The 21,240-nt window shown below is 48.3% G+C and overlaps 1 long non-coding RNA gene across 1 annotated transcript; it reads right to left on the bottom strand.

Moving 5' to 3' along the window:
• Positions 1–417: 417 nt before the first annotated feature.
• Positions 418–21,237, bottom strand: LOC143934025 (uncharacterized). Its single transcript, XR_013263193.1, has 2 exons — positions 21,072–21,237; positions 418–1,399 (listed from the first exon to the last, which is right to left on the bottom strand). It is a non-coding gene; the product is annotated as an uncharacterized LOC143934025 (long non-coding RNA).
• Positions 21,238–21,240: the final 3 nt, after the last annotated feature.

The following is a 21,240-nucleotide window of genomic DNA, read 5'->3' on the forward strand; positions in this document are numbered from 1 at the left end:
CCATTGTTTAGGTTGAGAGCCAGCGGGGCCGACTAGGTACTGAAACTTGGCCCAGTGGCAGATTACCCCATCTACACGGTGCAGTGTACATGGAGACATCTTTTGCACTTTCTCCATCTAGCCAAATATTTCTGAGCTGTTTACTGCACTCAGTGTACAGCTGTAAAGTCAAAAAATGTTTAACAGCACTTCAGGAATACTGTATTATTTTATTTATTTTTTTTAGGGGGGGGGGATTTTGGGGACTCGTTATCTGTTGCACTGAGTCAATACTTGAAACTAAAAAGGAAATTTTATATATTCCAAAGGAATTAAAAACAGTTTTCTATACTTGCAAGCATTCAATGTTTTCTAAGGTTTGTCTATTTTTTTTTAGACCCTTTGCATAGCAAAAGATAGAAATAAAAACAATTTAAATTGTAGAAAATTGTCGACTACTTTATTTAAGGCAAACGTGAAAACTGACATGAAAACTGTGATAAAGAACAGTAAAGCTTTGACATGTAAGGTTCATTCAACACCGGTAACAAATTTAGTCATATTTCCATGGCAGCTGTCCATCTTCAGTCAGAAAGTAATCTGTGAAATGTTCACGGACTTGTAGGGCCTGATTACTGGGATGAGTGCCAGTAACACGACCCATGGGTTCTTCGGAAACAGAGGATTCGGTGGCCACAATCTCCTTACCCCTCAGAAAATTGTGGAGAACACAACATGCCAGAACCACATTGACGGCATGATCGACTTCTAGATGCATGGCTGTCATCAAAATACGCCATTTGGCAGTGCAAATCCCAAATGCGCACATTCTTCTAGCTCTGCTGAGTCGATAGTTAAAAATTTGCCTCCTGGCAGTGAGACCATGCCTGGTACAGAGCCTGAGCAGGTGGGTAGATAAGGCAAATGCCTCCTCTCCGAGCACTACGAACAGAAGATCCGGTCCAGCAGTACCAGGGAGAGACCTTGACTGTGGCACCTGAAATTCTCCATATTCAAACCGCCGGCCCATTATGGAATTTCTGAAAATTCTGGAATCTCCAGAACTCCCATATACGCTCCAACATCCACAGCGATGAACTTCATATTTGCATCGCTGAATCCCAGGACGACAATGGAAAAGTATTTTTTGTAGTTAAAAAAGCGGGAACGGGATTTTGGAGGCTTGATGAGCCGGATGTGTTTCCCATCTAACACCCCAATGCAGTTTGGGAAGTTGGTCTTATCCCAAAATTCCTCCGCTATTTCCTCCCACACACGGGATGTTGGTTCCGGCATGACTGATGTTTTCAGTTCTTCCCATATAATAAGACAGGTATCGTGCACAATGGTGGATACGGTGGAAATTCCCATCAGAAATTGATGATGGAAGGAGGTGAAACTGGCACCAGTGGCAAGGTATCTGCAATACAAAACTGATCATTCAGAAAATATAAAAAAATAGTAAAACAAAAAAAAAAAATCAATATACATATGGAGTTCTACATGGTAACAAACATCAGCACCTATGTAGCTGCTGACTTTTAACACATCGCAGCCCAAAGATTAAATGTTCCCTTGGCTCTGGTAGTAGGTGCTGGCATCCAAACAGGAAGCCTTGTGGTGGGTGAGTCTAATAAAAAATAATTTGGTGGTACCTTTCTTGATAATGTAAATTTCTGCCTTTGTGTTCAGAGCTCACCTACATAATTATAAACTACTGAAATATTATGATGTTTCTTATTTGCAAAAAAAAAAAAAAAAAAAAGAAGAAGACATTCACGATTTTCACTAGAAGTAAAACACCAGAAAATAGTGAACATTTTCTTTGTTGGGACAGAAACGTTATGCGCCTCCACACAGATTAGGCCCTATCACATATGGATATGATAAATATATGGTAAGGATCAGAAAAAAAACAGACTCTGCAAGGCACGATAAGTAATTTTCAAGGATAAAAAAATAATGGTAATGGTAGTAATGCGAGAAAAATCGCTGTTGGGATATAGATTAGGCAATAGATTCATAATATATATTTGTAGTCAGGAGTATCGCATTTCCCACTTGAAGACTCTAAGAACTAAGGCCTGAGGTGTGCCTTGGCCTATAGCTGGTCAGTATGCCTGAAAAGAGGGCATACCCTGAATGTAAGAATAAGAACAAAAAGCTATGAGAATGTATGAAAAGACTGGGGGGAACGGGTGAGTGGGAACCCAGAAATCCCAACAACCCCAGCCCTAATAGAGGAGGAGGTTTAAATAGCCCTCTCAGGCTCCTCCTACAAATACAGCCTAGGGCCAGCCTTTCAACTTGTAGTCAGAGTCTTCAAGCGGGAAATGCGATACTCCTAAGAACCAAGGCCTGAGGTATGCCTTGGCCTAGCTGGTCAGTATGCCTGAAAAGAGGGCAAAAAGACGCAAAATTTAGGTCAAGAAGGGAAGGTAATGAACCATCATGGATAATGGTGTGCTCCCGGACGGCAACAGTAAGTATCCAGCAAGTAACCGGAAAGTATTCGCTGTGGCAAAAGAACACACCGACTCCTGACTTGGTGATGAGAAGGAACCCCCTATCGAACCTGCGACACTACCCCGAACCCAACTGAACATCCCCTGAAAGATTGAATTGAGCCTGATGCCCGCGACACCCAGACCCGAGAATGAACTGCTTGAAATGAGAGGATACGTGAGGAGAAAGGAACAAGACCTGGCCCGAGGAACCCCTGCAAATGATGGCAAAAACCTCAATGAACACCAGTGAAATAGCCCAGAGACGTACCCCCCCAGAGGGTGAGTGGCAAAAAGACCACTAGCAGGAGTGTGAAAAACTGGATACCTGATGGATGTGATGGAGTAAACGTATAAGGCCCATGCACCATGGCAATAATATTGTCAAACACGGATAACCATGCCGGACACAGGACCCTGGTCCCACCGGATACAATCGGGTCATGCTACAGCCTGAACCTAACAGCTGAGTCAGAATCCTGAACCAAGGAGGGCCAGACTCCCTCCTTGGGAAATAGTCCCATGGCATGATACAGACATACCCAAGCCCCCCCTACATGGAACAGGCTGGGAATTGGAAAAGACGACTGGACTGATGTCCCTAAGTAGAACTCCAAGCAATATGTTAGACAAGATCAGAGCCAAGAGTGGAATCCAGAATCATTATGACATCTGCCTAACCTACCACCCAAGGACTGTCACGGGGATGTGGCTTAGCACACACCCTGAGAGAGACTATACATCCCTGGGCGGTAACCAGGGCCTCAACACAACAGGACATCAACTGAAGAAAAATTTGCGACTGCTTCTGACCCAAGGGTGAGCCCAGTGGTGAAATGACATCAGCACCAATCAACTAGCCCCCAACAACGGCCGGCGGTTGATGGAAGTGAGTGCAAGCATGGTTGATATCGGTATGGATGCCAAGACGGCCCAACCTGAAACACAAACTAGAGAAATGACAGACAACCAGACATGAGAACAACAATGCCCCCCTGCCTAACTAAGAATGAAACATGAGCAGAAAAGTCAAGACCACTGCGCATAAAATGAAACCTGACGACGGACCCCCCCCCCCCCACCCACATGTAAGTGGTAAGTGAGCCAGAGTAACCTGCAGCGCAGAGACAGGTAATTAACTGAAAAAACTCAGGGCTAGTGTACCCACAGGCCATGGTGGGTAGTCGTATAGATGTGGTGAATGAACATGCAACGTATGACGTATGGTATACGGGCGAGAAGATCGAAGACAACAATCAATTAACAAACGAAACCTCAGCCCGTATGGATCTATAGACGTGACAGATCCTGACGTGTGAGCCCTAGCTACCTGACCCAGGTACAAAACATGACACAATCACAATGGGACATGACAATCAACAAAGACGAAAGACTACCAGAGTATGCCATGAGTGAACGACGCCCCTCTGAGAAACTCTGAGACTGAACACCAAGGCTGAAATACTATGACAGACAAGCTGGCAGCAACGCAGAGACAGAAACGCAACACTCCATGATGAAAAACACCATGACAGAAAACGCTGAAACTTAATGCTGATGCAGAAACGTAGTGACAGAACCAGGGGCAGAATGCAATGACAGCAACAACCAAGACTGAAACGCTGAGGCATAAATGCAATGCCAGAAATCCTGGGGCAGAAATGCTATAACAGAAAAACTGAGACAGCGACGCAACAACAGAATCCTGGCCAGAAATGCAATGCCCGAAAACACGCTGAGACTGAACACTGAGACAGAAATGCAAAGACAGAAATCCTGAGGCAGAAAACGCTATGACCGAAATTCTAAGACTGAATGCCGAGCCAGAACACTGAGGCTGAACGCTGAGCCAGAAAAAACTGGCGCAGAACACTATGACAGAAACATTGGGGTAGAGACGCAAAGACAGAAAATCTTGGGCATAACGCTATGATAGAAATGCTGGAAAGCATGTTGGGGCGGACTACTGTGACAAAAACCCCGGGGCAGAACGCTGTGACAAGTCCTGGGGCAGAACGCCATGACTGAAGTCCTGGTACAGAACGCCATGACTGAAGTCCTGGTACAGAACGCCATGACTGAAGTCCTGGTACAGAACGCCATGACTGAAATCCTGGTTCAGAACGCCATGACTGAAATCCTGGTTCAGAACGCCATGACAGAAATCCTGGTTCAGAACGCCATGACAGAAATCCTGGTTCAGAACGCCATGACAGAAATCCTGGTTCAGAACGCCATGACAGAAATCCTGGTTCAGAACGCCATGACAGAAATCCTGGTTCAGAACGCCATGACAGAAATCCTGGTTCAGAACGCCATGACAGAAATCCTGGTTCAGAACGCCATGACAGAAATCCTGGTTCAGAACGCCATGACAGAAATCCTGGTTCAGAACGCCATGACAGAAATCCTGGTTCAGAACGCCATGACAGAAATCCTGGTTCAGAACGCCATGACAGAAATCCTGGTTCAGAACGCCATGACAGAAATCCTGGTTCAGAACGCCATGACAGAAATCCTGGTTCAGAACGCCATGACAGAAATCCTGGTTCAGAACGCCATGACAGAAATCCTGGTTCAGAACGCCATGACAGAAATCCTGGTTCAGAACGCCATGACAGAAATCCTGGTTCAGAACGCCATGACAGAAATCCTGGTTCAGAACGCCATGACAGAAATCCTGGTTCAGAACGCCATGACAGAAATCCTGGTTCAGAACGCCATGACAGAAATCCTGGTTCAGAACGCCATGACAGAAGTCCAGGGGCAAAACGCCATGACAGAATTCCAGGGGCAGAACGCCATGACAGCAGTCCAGGGGCAGAACGCCATGACAGCAGTCCAAGGGCAGAACGCCATGACAGCAGTCCAGGGGCAGAACGCCATGACAGCAGTCCAGGGGCAGAACGCCATGACAGCAGTCCAGGGGCAGAACGCCATGACAGCAGTCCATGGGCAGAACGCCATGACAGGCATCCAGGGGCAGAAACGCTATGACAGAAATGCTGGACAGAACGCTATGACGGAAACGCTGGACAAAACGCTATGACAGAAACGCTGGACAGAACGCTATGACAGAAACGCTGGACAGAACGCTGTGACGGAAAAGCTGCACCGAACGCTGCGACGGAAATGCTGGACAGAACGCTGTGACAGAAATGCTGGACAGAACGCTGTGACAGAAATGCTGGACAGAACGCTGTGACAGAAATGCTTGGCTGAGCGCTGTGACAGAAACGCTGGACAGAACGCTGTGACGGAAACGCTGGACAGAACGCTGTGACGGTAAGCTGCACCGAACGATGTGACGGAAATGCTGCACAGAACGCTGTGACAGAAATGCTGGACTGAGCGCTGTGACAGAAATGCTGGACAGAACGCTGTGACAGAAATGCTGGACTAAGCGCTGTGACAGAAATGCTGGACTGAACGATAGGACAGAAATACTGGACAGAACGCTGTGACAGAAATGCTGGACCGAACGCAATGACGGAAAAAGCTGGACAGAAACGCCATGACGGAAATGCTGACCGAATGATATGATAGAAATGCTGACGACGGAGAAAGCTGGACAGAATGCTATGACGGAAAATGCTGAACAGAAACGCCATGACGGAAATACTGACCGAACGATATGACAGAAATGCTGGACCGAACACAATGACGGAGAAAGCTGGACAGAATGCTATGACGGAAAATGCTGACTGAAAAAGTATGGATTTAATGCTAATTGTGCGTTGTACTTATACTCTAGGGTGATTATGGCGTTTAAATTTCTCTCCATAACCCTTTGGGAGGTTCCTCTCTTATGCCATGTAGTGCATGGAAACCATACCATCCAATAAGGTAGCATATGCAAGTACAGTGGTGTGAAAAAGTGTTTGCCCCCTTCCTCATTTCCTGTTCCTTTGCATGTTTGTCACACTTAAGTGTTTCGGAACATCAAACCAATTTAAACAATAGTCAAGGACAACGCAAGTAAACACAAAATGCAATTTGTAAATGAAGGTGTTTATTATTAAAGGTGAAAAAAAATCCAAACCATCATGGCCCTGTGTGAAAAAGTGATTGCCCCCTAAACCTAATAACTGGTTGGGCCACCCTTAGCAGCAACAACTGCAACCAAGCGTTTGCGATAACGTGCAATGAGGCTTTTACAGCGTCCTGGAGGAATTTTGGCCCACTCATCTTTGCAGAATTGTCCTAATTCAGTTACATTAGAGGGTTTTCGAGCATGAACGGCCTTTTTAAGGTCATACCACAACATCTCAATAGGATTCAGGTCAGGACTTTGGCTAGGCCACTCCAAAGTCTTCATTTTGTTTTTCTTCAGCCATTCGGTGGTGGACTTGCTGGTGTGTTTAGGATCATTGTCCTGCTGCAGAACCCAAGTTCGTTTCAGCTTGAGTACACGAACAGATGGTCGGACATTCTCCTTCAGGATCTCTTGGTAGACAGCAGAATTCATAGTTCCTTTTATCACGGCAAGTCTTCCAGGTCCTGAAAACAGCCCCAGACCATCACACTACCACCACCATATTTTACTGTTGGTATAATGTTCTTTTTATGAAATGCAGTGTTCCTTCTACGCCAGATATACTTGGACACACACCTTCCAAAGAGTTCCACTTTTGTCTCATCGGTCCACAGAATGTTGTCCCAAAAGTCTTGGGGATCATCAAGATGTGTTGTGGAGAAATTGAGACGAGCTTTGATGTTCTTTTTGCTCAGCAGTGGTTTTCTCCTTGGAACTCTGCCATGCAGGCCATTTTTGCCCAGTCTTTTCCTGATGGGGCATGAACGCTGACCTTAACTGAGGCAAGTGAGGCCTGCAGTTCCTTGGACGTTGTTGTGGGGTCTTTTGTGACCTCTTGGATGAGTCGTCGCTGCGCTCTTGGGGTAATTTTGGGCGGCCAGCCACTCCTGGGAAGGTTCACCACTGTTCCATGTCTTCGCCATTTGTGGATAATGGCGCTCACTGTGGTTCGCTGGATTCCCAAAGCTTTGGAAATGGATTTATAACCCTTTCCAGACTGATAGATCTCAATTACTTTCTTTCTCAATTGTTCCTGAATTTCTTTGGGTCTCGGCATGATGTGTAGCTTTTAAGGATCTTCTGGTGGACCTTACTGTGTCAAGCAGCTCCTATTTAAGTGATGCCTTGATTGTGAACAGGTGTGGCAATAATCAGGCCTGGGTGTGGCTAGAGAAATTGAACTCAGGTGTGGACAACCACAGTTATAGTATGTTTTAACAAGGGGGGCAATCACTTTTTCACACAGGGCCATGATGGTTTGGATTTTTTTTCACCTTTAATAATAAACACCTTCATTTACAAATTGCATTTTGTGTTTACTTGTGTTGTCCTTGACTATTGTTTAAATTGGTTTGATGTTCCGAAACACTTAAGTGTGACAAACATGCAAAGGAACAGGAAATGAGGAAGGGGGCAAACACTTTTTCACACCACTGTATATTAACACCAAACATCAAACTAATAATTAGTTTAGACAGAACCCTCCATGGACATCCTAGAAACCCTGTTTTTTTTTTCTCTCTCTCTAACTGGGGGGGGGGGGGGGTGGGGGGTGGGGGGGGGGACTGAGCCCAGGAAATAAGTGCGAGGAGGTGGCTAAACACCCCCCCCATGAGCGCCGGGCAGCTGCAAACTCGCCACCCGGAGTTGAGGGGAGATCGTAAGGTGGAGGATGACCGCTTGCCTCCCCATCCCCCTGCAGGAGAGCTGAGGGGAGACTGTGGGCGAAAGGCACGGCCAGGCTGGATCACGTGTGAGGGGAGAGGGGGAGCCAGCGGCAGCCGATCACCTCCCCCACCAGGAGAATCGGCCGGTACTCTGCACATGCGAGGGAGGAGGGGAGCCGGTGGAGACCGATCACCCCCCGCCAGAAGAATCGGCGGGTGCTCAGCATGTGCGAGGGGAGAGGGGGAGCCAGCGGTGGCCGATCACCTCCCCCTCCAGGAGAATCGGCAGGCGCTCTGCATGTGAGAGGGGAGAGGGGGAGTCGGCGGCGGCCGATCACCTCCCCCTCACCAGGAGAAACAGCGGGCGCTCCGAACCTGCAAGGAGAGAAGGGGAGCCGGCGGCAGCCGACTACCTCCCCCTCCCCTCACCAGGAAAATCGGCAGGCGGAGCAAAAGCACAATTGAGAAGAGAGAGGAGCCAGAGCCAGTCGACCCCTCCCCTCACAACCGGGAGAAAACCACGTGGGGCCATGTACATAGGGAGAGGGCAGGCGGGGAGAGAACCATGACAGGCGAACAGCATACTGCACATGGGGGAGAGAGGAGCTGGGGGCGGCCGATTACCCCCTCCTCTCCCCCCACACCGGCAGAAACGGCGGGCGGGCCGAGCGATACACATGGGGAGAGAGAAGAGCTGGGGGCAGCCGATCACTCCCTCCCCTCCTCCCATACTGGAAGAAACGCCCCCACACTGGAAGCCGACATGGATGCAGAGAAGAGAGTGCCTCCACCCAGAAATCCCAACAACCCCGGCCCTAACAGAGGAGGAGGTTTAAATAGCCCTCTCAGGCTCCTCCTACAAATACAGGCTGGCCTAAGGCCAGCCTTTCAACATATATTTTATGCAAGAACATATATACACACACACACTATTGTCAATAATATTGGCTACACCTGCATGTACATGAATTTAAGCATTTGTTCAACATATGGAAAACCTACTTTAAAGTAAGTAACAGCCGTTCTTCTGGACTAATGCTTCTTCGCATGTTGGTCGTGGTTCTGGTCAGGCGTCCTCTAACAAGTCCCAACAGCTCAGCGAAGCATGCCACCAACATCCTGGTGTAATTTTGGAACTTGTCCCCATGAGTCCTCAGCTCATCGAACACAAGGGTAAAGTAGTCAATTGATAGACGCTGGGACGTTAAGGGATGGACCCAGTAACCTACTCTGGATCGCTCTTCTCGTCTTCATCCTTAATATGAGCATTGCCAGCAAACTACCTATATTTGCATTCATTTTTCAAATAAAGCTCTGCCACAAAACTGAACACTCCTCTCCCTGCAAAACTCCAACACACACTCAGCCAGAGAACAAAGAAACAGATTTAAAATACAGAGGACCGAAATGCATCATGGGTACATTCCAGGGACTAAAAACATAAAGAAAAGGGTTGCTATGGGAATAACACTGCAGCTAAAGGCAACCACACAAAAAAAAACGCACATAAATAGAGGTCGACCGATATGGGTTTTTCTCTGGCCGATGCCGATGCCGATATTTAGAAATCATGGCGGCCGATAGCCGATATATGACGCCGATTTTTTTGAGCCGATATGTTAGGCCGATTTTATTTTATTTATTTATTTATTTATTTTTAATCCCCCTTGATCTAACACACACCTTTCCCACTGGGGCGTTTTAAGGCGCTTTTGGGCTAAAAATAGCGCCTGTAAAGTGCCTGTAAAATGGCTCCCCTGCAGTCTGCGTGAAAGACAGAGTGCTTTCACACTGAGGCGATGCGCTGGCAGGATCTTAAAAAAAAAGTCCTGCAAGCAGCACGTTTGGAGTGGTGTATACCGCTCCTCCACCACTCCTGCCCATTGATATGAATGGGCACCACTGCCGGAGCGCATGCAATGCGATTTGGCAGCGGTGCTTCATGGGCTCATTTAACCTCTTCCTTGGCCGCTAGCTGGGTTATATGTACCCCACTAGCAGCCAAATAGCGCCGCTAAAATGATGGTAAAGAGCCGCTAAAACTTGCGTTTTACCATCAACGCCTGCCTGCTCCAGTGTGAAAGCGGCCTTCATACGTGATACAGAACATTTCTTACACTTAAACATTTATTAAACAAAACAAACCTCCAATCAGTTTACTTGTATGTATGATTTAGAAAAAAAAAAAAAATTATATATATATATATATATATATATATATATATATATATATATATATATTAAATAAAAACAGGTAGTCAAAACTTTTGGACAAAAAAAAAAAATGGGCTAACTTTACTGTTTTTATTTTATTTTTATTTTTTAAATGGTGTATTTTTTTTCCCAAAAAAATGCATTTGAAAGACCTCTGTGCAAATGCCGTGTGACATAAAATATTGCAACAACCGCTATTTTATTCCCTAGGATCTCTGCTAAAAAAATATATATCTTTTTTGGGGGGTCTAAGTGATTTTCTAGCAGAAAATACAGGATTTTTACTTGTAAGCAACAAGTGTCAGAAAAGATTTAGTCTTTAAATGGTTAAACTGAGAACTTCTACACACTGAGATGACTTCATTCATTCAAGTGTAAACATTGTATCTTTCTGTTCTTTTCTTGGCAGCCTGCCCAGAGTGGAGGAAAGGGTTGCTATGACGACTCAGTCAACTTTGAAATGACTTCTGTATAGAAGTCAGTCAAAGTCCCGCTGTAGTTCTAAATCGGCTTTTTATCAGCACAAATCGGCCGATGCCGATTATTTAAAAACCGGCAAATATCGGCCGATATATCGGCCGGCCGATATATCGGTCGACCTCTACACATAAACGCAGGTAATCGCACTGTACAAATGCAGCTGATCACTGTGCCTGGAGTCATTTCGCAGAAAAAAATAAACATGCTAAACTGCGGCAGAACAAACGCCCGTGTGAAAGGGGCCTAAGAGTACCTATAGGGGAGTTGTTCTGAGGGAGGTTTCTTAGGGATGTTTTACATATATGTGCACACTTGAGGTAGCACCACTGACCCCATTTTGCCATAAAATATTTTACACCTTTAGTTCCCTCTGGGACTTTAGTTTGAGGGGAGGCAGCAACCGCCACTGTTAACCTAAGCGCAGCTTTGTGTAGTACAAAAGAACTTTCTTCCCTCCTAAAAGGGCAGGGCACTCTTGAAACCAGGATTATAGTCCCAGGCCCAGTACCAGCGCTGCCACCAGCAAAAGGCCCCAAGAACAAATTCCCAGTACCAGCGCTGCCGCCAGCGTTAGGCCCCAGGAACAAATGCCTAGTACCAGCGCTGCTGCCGGCGATGGGCCCAACAAATGCCTAGACCCAGTACCAGTGCTGCCACATCACGCCTGAGTACCAGCACAGTAAAATCCAATCCAACTACTGTAGTGTCTCATCCAAGAGCCAGGGCCTCTACATATATGCCAAATGGTCTTGCCAACCCAACATGGCTGCCTTCCGATTCGGCATCACCAATTATTCCCCCTTTCACAGCACAGTGTCAGGGCTGGCTTAGCCCTTCCTTCTTTGGGCTGGCTGCTCAGCTGTCAGCTAATTACCAGGTCTCATCTCTCTCCGCAGTGTTACCAGATGTTCAACAGAGGAAAAAACAAACAGATTTAGCACCACATCCCTAATTAAATAGAAAATTGAAAACGGGAAAGAGGGGTTGAGCAAGAACCCCGGGACTTTAAAGGTGCTGTATGAATATGTAGTAAATTGATATTCACAGAGTATGTATCATAAAATAACATTTTTTTATTTCATTAGGGTACAAAATATTCATAATTAAATAATAAAATTGTTATCCACATCAGTATTCTATGATGAAACAAGAAAATATGTATCATTTATCACTTCAGAGTATACCACTCGACATTTTTTGGTTCTCCTCGCTTCCTCAATAGAAAAATATGGATCAAAAGTATCATAAACACATTACCATTGACAGTAACTTAATGAGATAACATACTCCAATAGTAACCATAGTATTGAATATAACAAGATTATATCAATATATAATATTCAAATATTTATTCAATTTAAGCATTTTTAAAACGTAGGTCCATACCATATGTGACGTTGCCAAAAAAAAAAAAAAAAATGCCAATTCGTCAATTGCGTCACAAAGTTTGGCAGCAGGCCAATGAATAACACTAAGGCAGGATTTTAAATCAAGCACCGGTATGTCTGGATAAGGGGGCCACAGGAGAGCTACTGATGATAATCTGTATAAAAAATTTAATTTAAAGTTGGAAATATCACAACCACCTATCGTTAGACATCTAAATCATATGTAGATTAAATAGGTTACCTGGTTATTTACATAAAATAGAATCAGAGAAATTCTATATTGGAGAGATATCCACATCTGTAGGTATAAGCCTATGGTCATGTGATACCAACTTGATCTCTTTGGCGGAGCGGCAATATAGGGGAAGCCCCCGGGCAGTAATTCTATAAAATATATAAATTCAAAGAGTAAGGGGTGGTTCATCATTGACCTCCAGCATATATCATATATACAAAGACAACCAAGCATGAACCATTGACATACCTGCTATAATGAAGTTTCAAAAGACTGACAGATCATGAGGTGAATAGATGTAGCATCCCACTGGAGAACTGACAGAGGCTACGGTTCGCACCAGTCTTACTTCTCCTTTGGGTGACAAAATTCTTGTTGCTCAGGTCCATGCTCCTCCTGAGAAACCTTGTGACCGCTGCTTTGTCCCAGAGAGTCTCCGTACTGCTGTGCTCCAGACTTACCATTCTCCAAAGGCAGCTGGCCATCCTTGGAAGAATCAACTCATTTGGGTCATTTCCCAACAATTCTGGTGACCTAGTCTATGGGCTGATGTTACTGCCTTCATAGCTGCCTGTCCCGTGTGTGCTCAGAGTAAGACTCCACGACACCTTCCAGTGGGCCTCCTACAACCCATACCCAATGGAGAGAAGCCCTGGACTCACCTGTCAATGGATTTCATTGTGGAGTTGCCCAACTCACAAGGCAACACTGTTATCCTTATGTTGGTTGACCGGTTATCAAAGATGTGTCATTGTATTCCACTTAAGAAGTTGCCTACCTCTAAGGAACTGGCTTCCATTTTTGCTCAGGAGATCTTTCGCTTACATGGGCTACCCAAGGTGATTGTCTCGGACAGGGGCAGTCAGTTTGTCTCCCGGTTCTGGCGAGCCTTTTGTGCACAGTTGGGAATCCAGCTTGCATTCTCTTCTGCGTATCACTCACAGTCTAATGGGGCTGCAGAGCAAGTCAATCAATCCTTGGAGCAATTCCTACGTTGCTATATTTCTGACCACCATAACAACTGGTCAGACCTATTACTATGGGCAGAGTTTGCCTGACTCGTTTGTTCCGCAGAGTATTCCTGCATTAAAGGAGCAGCTCCGTGGTCTTCATTCCACTTGGGTACAAGTCCAGGAGGCTTTGCGTCATGCTAATGATAGGTACAGACTCCATGCTGACCGCAGACGCCTGCCTGCGCCTTCCTAGCAGGTTGGAGACAGGGTCTGGCTGTCATCTCGAAACCACCGGCTTCGTGTTTCCTCACTGAAGTTTGCACCTCGGTTTATTGGGCCTTTCCGTATCCTTCGCAGGATTAACCCAGTGGCTTACGCGTTGGACATTCCTACTAGTATGCGCATCTCAAATGTGTTTCATGTCTCCTTATTGAAACCGTTGGTCTGTAACCGATTTACCACCTCGGTGCCACACCCTCACCCTATTCAGGTTGAGAACCATGAGGAGTATGAGGTACAATCCATTGTTGACTCCCGTAGGTTCCGTGGGCGCATACAGTACCTGGTGCATTGTAAGGGGTACATAGTTACATAGTACGGTCCGGAGGAACGCTCCTGGGTTTCATCCTCAGACATACATGCCTGTCCTCCTCCGCGAGTTCCATAGATGGTTTCCCCTCAAGCCCAGTGGCCCTCCAAGGAGAGCGCTGGCTTAGCCCTTCCTTCTCTGGGCTGGCTGCTCAGCTGTCGGCTAATTGCCAGCTCTCATCTCTCTCCACAGTTACCAGCTGTTCCTGATCATGCTTGTCTGACCTGCCTACTTAAAGCTGTCCAACTCACTTCCCCTCTGCCTTCGCCTTGGTCACATCACAAGAAACCATCTCCTGTGGTTCTGTTTAAAGACTGGCATGCTGACATCCCTTCTGGCTCCTTATCCTGCATGCTGTTGCTCTACTTGTATCCCTGACTTCTGGCCTGGCTGATTACCCGATCTGGTTATTGAACTCTGGCCTGGCTGATTACTCTATCCGGCTACTGGACTCTGGCTATGCTTTTTCTATTGACCTTTTTATTTTTATTTAATAAACAAGTGTTTAATTGTACTTCTGTTTCGGTCTGATTCATGGTTTCTGACACGCCCCCCCCAAAGCAACCCCTAGCACATATCCTCTAACCCCCACCCACCTCAAATCAAAGATCCCATTCCAGCTCTATCCATCCCCTGATCCCATCCTGGCTCTATCCATCCCCTGATCCCATCCTGGCTCTATCCATCCCCTGATCCCATCCTGGCTCTATCCATCCCCTGATCCCATCCTAGCTCTATTCACCCCCCCTGATCCCATCCCAGCTCCATCCATTCCCCTGATCCCATCCCAGCTCCATTCATCACCCCAATCCCATCCCAACTCAATCTATTACCCCAATCCCATCTCGGCTCTATCCATCCTCTGATCCCAACCTGGCTCCATCCATCCCGACTCCATTTATTCCCCCAATCCCATTCCAGCGCCATTCAGTCCCCCAATCCCATTCCAGTACCATCCATTGTGGCAGGTTAAGGGGGGAGAGCCGCACCCCAAAGCACTAGCCTGCTCAGTGCCGGGGGGGGGGGGCGTTGGGGTGACACCATGTTTTACCACACCAGGTGACACCAACCCTAGTGACGTCACTGTATTTGCCCACTTGTTCCTACAATTCCTTTAGATAATTGAAATATGATTGTTTTTCCTATTTATAGATGATCACTACGGTTTTGCTACTGATGAGTGTTTTTGATGGGGGCTGACATATATACAGATGTGTGTGAGGGGGGCTGACATATACACAGGTGTGTGTGAGGGGGGGCTGACATATACACAGGTGTGTGTGTGTGTGAGAAGGCTGACATATATACTGGTGTGTGTGTGTGAGAGGGAGTTTGACATATATACAGGTGTGTGTGTTTGAGAGGGAGGATTGACATATATACAGGTGTGTGTGTGTGTGGGGGGGGGGCTGACATATATACAGGTGTGGGGGGGGGGCTGACATATATACAGGTGTGTGAGAGAGGACTGACAAATATACAGGTGTGTTGGGGGTGACATATATAAAGGTGTGTGAGGGGGGGCTGGCATATATACAGGTGTGTGTGTGGGGGGGGGGGGAGGCTGACATGTTGAAGGCTGGCCGCAGGCCAGCCTGTATTTGTAGGAGGAGCCTGAGAGGGCTATTTAAACCTCCTCCTCCGTCAGGGCCAGGGTCGGTAGGTTTTCTGGGTGGAAGCATGTCTTTTCAGAGCGGCGGTCGGCTGCCTGCCTGCCTCCCTCCCTCATCCCTGGGTCCACTAGCTTGTGGAGGCCACCCTGCCGTCACCCCCCCGTGTTCAACCATGTGTTCCAGCAGGGAGGGGGGTGGCGGTTGCTTTTCCCGGCGTTCAGGTATGGGGGGGACGGGACAGTTCATCCATCCGTCCGTCCTACTTCCTCCCTTCACCACCCACAGCTCTGGCTGGCGTGCCGCCCGTCCCCTTCTCCTGGTGCTCATGCCGGGGGGAGAGGGGGGCGTCCTTCCGTTATGTTCCGCCTCTCATTGGGGAGGGGGTTGTTCACCTACTCCCCTTGCATGTAGCTCCACGAGGGAGCCGCCCGCCAGCTCCGCTCTCCATGCATCATTCCCACAAGGGAGCCGCACGCCTGGTGGGTCTCGGATACGATTCTCCTGGTGAGGGGAGGTGGAGATAGTCTGCCGCCGCCGGCTCCCCCTCTCCCCTCGCAGGTACGGAGCACCCGCCGTTTCTCCTCGCGGGGGGGGGAGGGGGAGCTTATCGGCCGCGCCGTCTCCCTCTTCCCCCCCCCCCCCCACATATGCTGTGTTCCGCCGATTCTCCTGACGGGGGGAGGTAATCGGCCGTGCCGGCCCCCCCTCCCCCCTTACATATGCCTTATACCCGCCGGTTCTCCTGGCGGGGGGAGGGGGAGGTTTTCGGCTGCGCTGGCTCCCCCCCCCCCCCCCCTCACATAGGCGTTTTTTCCTGCAGTAACGTTTTTTAGAACTATGTGCAGGTAAACCAAAGGGGATATGAATTATGCACTGCTCCATACGCTGAGCTGGATCAGAAGTTTGTTAATACCTTACCCGGTGCAATCATTATATGTATTCCTGTAGTCACTTGAATAATGAAATATTTCCAACTTTGCTGTAAAAGGGGACAGGGGCTCTGAATGGGTGCTCTACAAGTACTGAGTACATACATGAGTACGGAGGATTGATCAAACCCTTACAACAAAATAGTTTTATTCCCCTTATTCTTCCACAATCAGTGGATAGGGCATGTCGGTTAAGCAGCTAAGCAGTGGTTGTTTGTCCTGTATTAAATCAGCAGCTGCACAGGGATTTTTCCAGTACGATGATCATAACACTACCTGCTAAATGAAGTGCATTAGTAGTGATCGCGTTTTAGCTTTAAATACTGTAAGTGAAAAATTTCTCATTTAATCAGTTATCACCAGGTGTCCTTATTGGAAGATTCCCCCTCCAGCTCTTCTTCTGGTGAGAACAGTACATGTTGTTGTATTTCTTCACTTTCTGACCCATAATCATGGTTTCCATGAGAAATATTTTTAATCTCACGAACCGCAAAATGATCTGAGATTTGAGCTGTCCCTTACTGCTCTATCCAAAACAAAAAAAAAAAAAATATGGGTTACAGATACTCGTTAATATTACTTATATTCACAAAAGAATTTTGCAGCTCATTCAAATTATGTTTTACCTGACTAAACTGTAAAGTACGATGTGCAAAGGGCACCCGAAGCAATTTCACACATCTAATAACACTCCTGAGCTCCACGTGGTGGGCCTCCTGAGCTCCACGTGTTGGGTCTCCCCCCCCCCTCTGAGCTCCACGTGGTGGGCCTCCTGAGCTCCACGTGTTGGGTCTCCCCCCCCCCCTCTGAGCTCCACGTGGTGGGCCTCCTGAGCTCCACGTGTCGGGTCTCTCCCCCCCTCTGAGCTCCACATGGTGGGCCTCCTGAGCTCCACGTGTTGGGTCTCCCCCCCCCCCCTCTGCGCTCCACATGGTTGGCCTCCTGAGCTCCACGTGGTGGGTCCCCCCCCCGCCTGTGCTCCACGTGGTGGGTTTCCTCCTCCCCACCCGCCTGAGCTCCTCGTGGTTGGCCTCCTGAGCTCCACGTGGTGGGCCTCCTGTGCTCCACGTGGTGGGCACCCCCCCGCCTGTGCTCCACGTGGCAGGTTTTTCTCCTCCCCACCCGCCTGAGCTCCACGTGGCGGGTCTCCTCACCCGCCTGAGCTCCTCGTGGCTGGTCTCCCCATCCGCCTGAGCTCCACGTGGCGGGTCTCCCCACCCGCCTGAGCTCCACGTGGTGGACCCGCCTGAGCTCCACGTGGCGGGTCTCCCCCCCCTCCGCCTTAGCTCCACGTGACATTTCTGTCGCAGCGCTCAGTCTAGCATTTCTGTCGCAGCCTTTCTGTCGCAGCGTTCTGTGCGGCTTTTCCGTCACAGCGTTCTGCGCTGCATTTCCCTCACAGCGCTCTGCACTGCATTTCCGGCACAGCGCTCTGCGCTGCATTTCCGGCACAGCGTTTCTGTGCAGCATCTCCTGTCAGCGGTCATTACTGTCATAGCTGTCTGTCCAGCTTTTCAGTCATAGCGTTCTGTTCAGCATGTCTGGCATAGCGTTTCTGCCCCTGGTTACCTGTGATAGCGTTTTGCCCCAGGACTTCTGTCATAGCGTTCTGCCCTTGGACTTCTGTCTGCCCCTGGACTGCTGTCATAGCGTTTTTCTGGCATTTCATTTATGCCTCAGCGTTTTAGACTTGGTTGTTGCTGTCATTGCGTTTTGCCTCTGTTTCTGTCACTACATTTCTGCTTCAGCATTAAGTTTCAGCGTTTTCTGTCATGGTGTTTTTTATCATGGCATGTTGTGTTTCTGTCTCAGCGTTTTCTGTCTCAGCGTTTTCTGTCTTTGTGTTGCTGCCTGCATGCCTGTCATGGTTTTTCAGACTTGGTGTTCAGTCTCAGAGTTTCTCAGAGGGGCGTTGTTCACTCATGGCATACTCTGTTAGTCGTTCGTCTTTGTTGATTGTCATGTCCCATCGTGTCTGTGTCATGTTTTGTACCTAGATCAGGTAGCTAGGGCTCACATGTCAGGATCTGTCACGTCTATAGATCCATACGGGCTGAGGTTTCGTTTATTAATTGATTGTTGTCCTCAATCTTCTCGCCCGTATACCATACGTCATACGTTGCATGTTCATTCACCACATATATACGACTACCCACCATGGCCTGTGGGTACGCTAGCCCTGAGTTTTCAGTTAATTACCTGCCTCTGCACTGCAGGTTACTCGGGCTCACTTACCACTTACATGTTGGGTGGGGGGGGGGGTCCATCCGTCAGTTTCTTTTAAGCGCAGTGGTCTTGACTTTTCTGCTCATGTTTCATTCAGTTAGGCAGGGGGGTATTGTTGTTCTCATGTCTGGTTGTCTGTCATTTCTCTAGTTTGTGTTTCAGGTTGGGCCGTCTTGGAATCCATACCGATATCATCCATGCTTGCTATCACTTCCTTCAGCCCGGCCGTTGTTGGGGGCTAGTTGATTGGTGCTGATGTCTTTTCACCACTGGGCTCACCCTTGGGTCAGAAGCTGTCAATTTTTCCTTCAGTTGATGTCCTGTTGTGTTGAGGCCCTGGTTACTGCCCAGGGATGTATAGTCTCTCTCAGGGTATTTGTTAAGCCACGTCCCCGTGACGGTCCTTGGGGGGTAGGTTGGGCAGATGTCACAATGGTTTTTGGATTCCAATCTTGGCTCTGATCTTGTTGGAACTTATTGCCTGGAGTTCCACTTAGGGACATCAGTCCAGTCGTCTTTTCCGATCCCCAGCTTGTTCCGAGTAGGGGGGGGGGGCTTGGGTATGTCTGTATCATGCCATGGGGACTATTTCCCTGGGAGGGAGGTTGGCCCTCCTTGGTTCAGGATTCTGTCCCAGCTGTTGGGTTCAGGCTGTAGCATGACCCGATCGTATCCTGTGGGACCTGGGTCCTGAGTCCGGTAAGGTTTCTCCAGGTTGACAGTATTGTTGCCATGGTGCATGAGCCTTATCCGCTTACTCCGTCACATCCATCAGGTTTCCAGCTTTTCACACTCCTGCTAGTGGTCTTTTTGCCACTCACCCTCTCGGGGGGGTATGTCTCTGGGCTATTTCACTGGTGTTCATTGGGGTATTTTGCGATCTTTGCAGGGGTTTTCTCGGGCCAGGCCTTGTTCCATTCCCCTCTCGTATCCTCTCATTTCACAAGCAGTTTATTCTCAGGTCTGGGTGTCGAGGGCATCCGGCTCAATTCAATCTTTCAGGGGGATGTTCTGTTGGGTTCAGGGTAGTGTCACAGGTTCGATAGGGGGTTCTTTCTCATCGCCAAGTCAGGAGTCAGTGTGTTCTTTTGCCATTGCAAACACTTTCCAGTTACTTGCTGGATACGTACTGCTGCCGTCCGAGAGCACACCTTTATCCGTGATGGTTCTTTACCTTCCCTTCTTCACCTAAATTTTGTGTCTTTTTGCCCTCTTCTCAGGCATACCGACCAGCTAGGCCAAGGCACACCTCAGGCCTTGGTTCTTAGGAGTATCGCATTTCCCGCTTGAAGACTCTGACTACAAGTTGAAGGCTGGCCGCAGGCCAGCCTGTATTTGTAGGAGGAGCCTGAGAGGGCTATTTAAACCTCCTCCTCCGTCAGGGCCAGGGTCGGTAGGTTTTCTGGGTTCCCACCCACCCGTTCCCCAGTTTCATACATTCTCATAGTATTTTGTTCTTACTCTTACATTCAGGGTATGCCCTCTTCTCAGGCATACCGACCAGCTAGGCCAAGGCACACCTCAGGCCTTGGTTCTTAGGAGTATCGCATTTCCCGCTTGAAGACTCTGACTACAAATATACAGGTGTGTGTGGGAGGGGGGCTGACATATATACAGGTGTGTGTGGGGGGCTGATATATATAGGTGTGTGTGAGGGGGGGGGGCTGACATATATATAGGTGTGTGTGTGTGTGGGGGGGGGGGAGGCTGACATAGATACAGGTGTGTGTGAGGGGGGCTGACATATATACAGGTGTTTGTGTGAGGGGGGCCTGACAAATATACAAGTGTGTAGGGGGGGGGGGGCTGACAAATACACAGATGTGTGTGGGGGGGGGGGGGGGGCTGACAAATATACAGATGTGTGTGTGTGTGGGGCTGACATATATACAGGGTTGGGGGGGGGGGGGCTGAGTGTGTACAGGTGAGGTGGCCGGTGTGTGAATTTGGTAGGATGGGCACATAGTCAGGCCTAAAGCTGATAGCTGCCCTTCTTGCAGCACATCACACTGTAAACATATAATACGTATGACCCGGCCTTCAGAACCTCACACCTCTCTGTTGTCCGGTAACATCACTGAGCTGCAGCACATTACACATCGTCAAGTACCTCATAGCATCCCTCCATGTACCTCATAGCTCTCCTCCATATATCTGGTCCCCCCTCCCCCTGTGCTGTAGTACAGCAATGGTGCAGACACTCATGTGGTCCATCATGCTCCCTCTGCCCACACACCTCTGCTCTCCTTCTATCTCACCATAGCACAGGACAGTCACATGGCGCGGCTCATCACTGGCAGCTCCAGTCACATGACCCAGCCTCATCTCTGGGCTTTCTCACCCATGGAACGAATCGGCTGCACTAAGGCAACCCCCGGGCAAACAAACACCCACTTCTCCTCCTGCGCATGTCGATTGGCTGTTCAT

The sequence above is a fragment of the Lithobates pipiens genome, unplaced genomic scaffold, assembly GCF_037356315.1.
Source record: "Lithobates pipiens isolate NorthernLeopardFrog02 unplaced genomic scaffold, aLitPip1_a1.2 Scaffold_27, whole genome shotgun sequence".
NCBI lineage: Eukaryota > Metazoa > Chordata > Amphibia > Anura > Ranidae > Lithobates > Lithobates pipiens.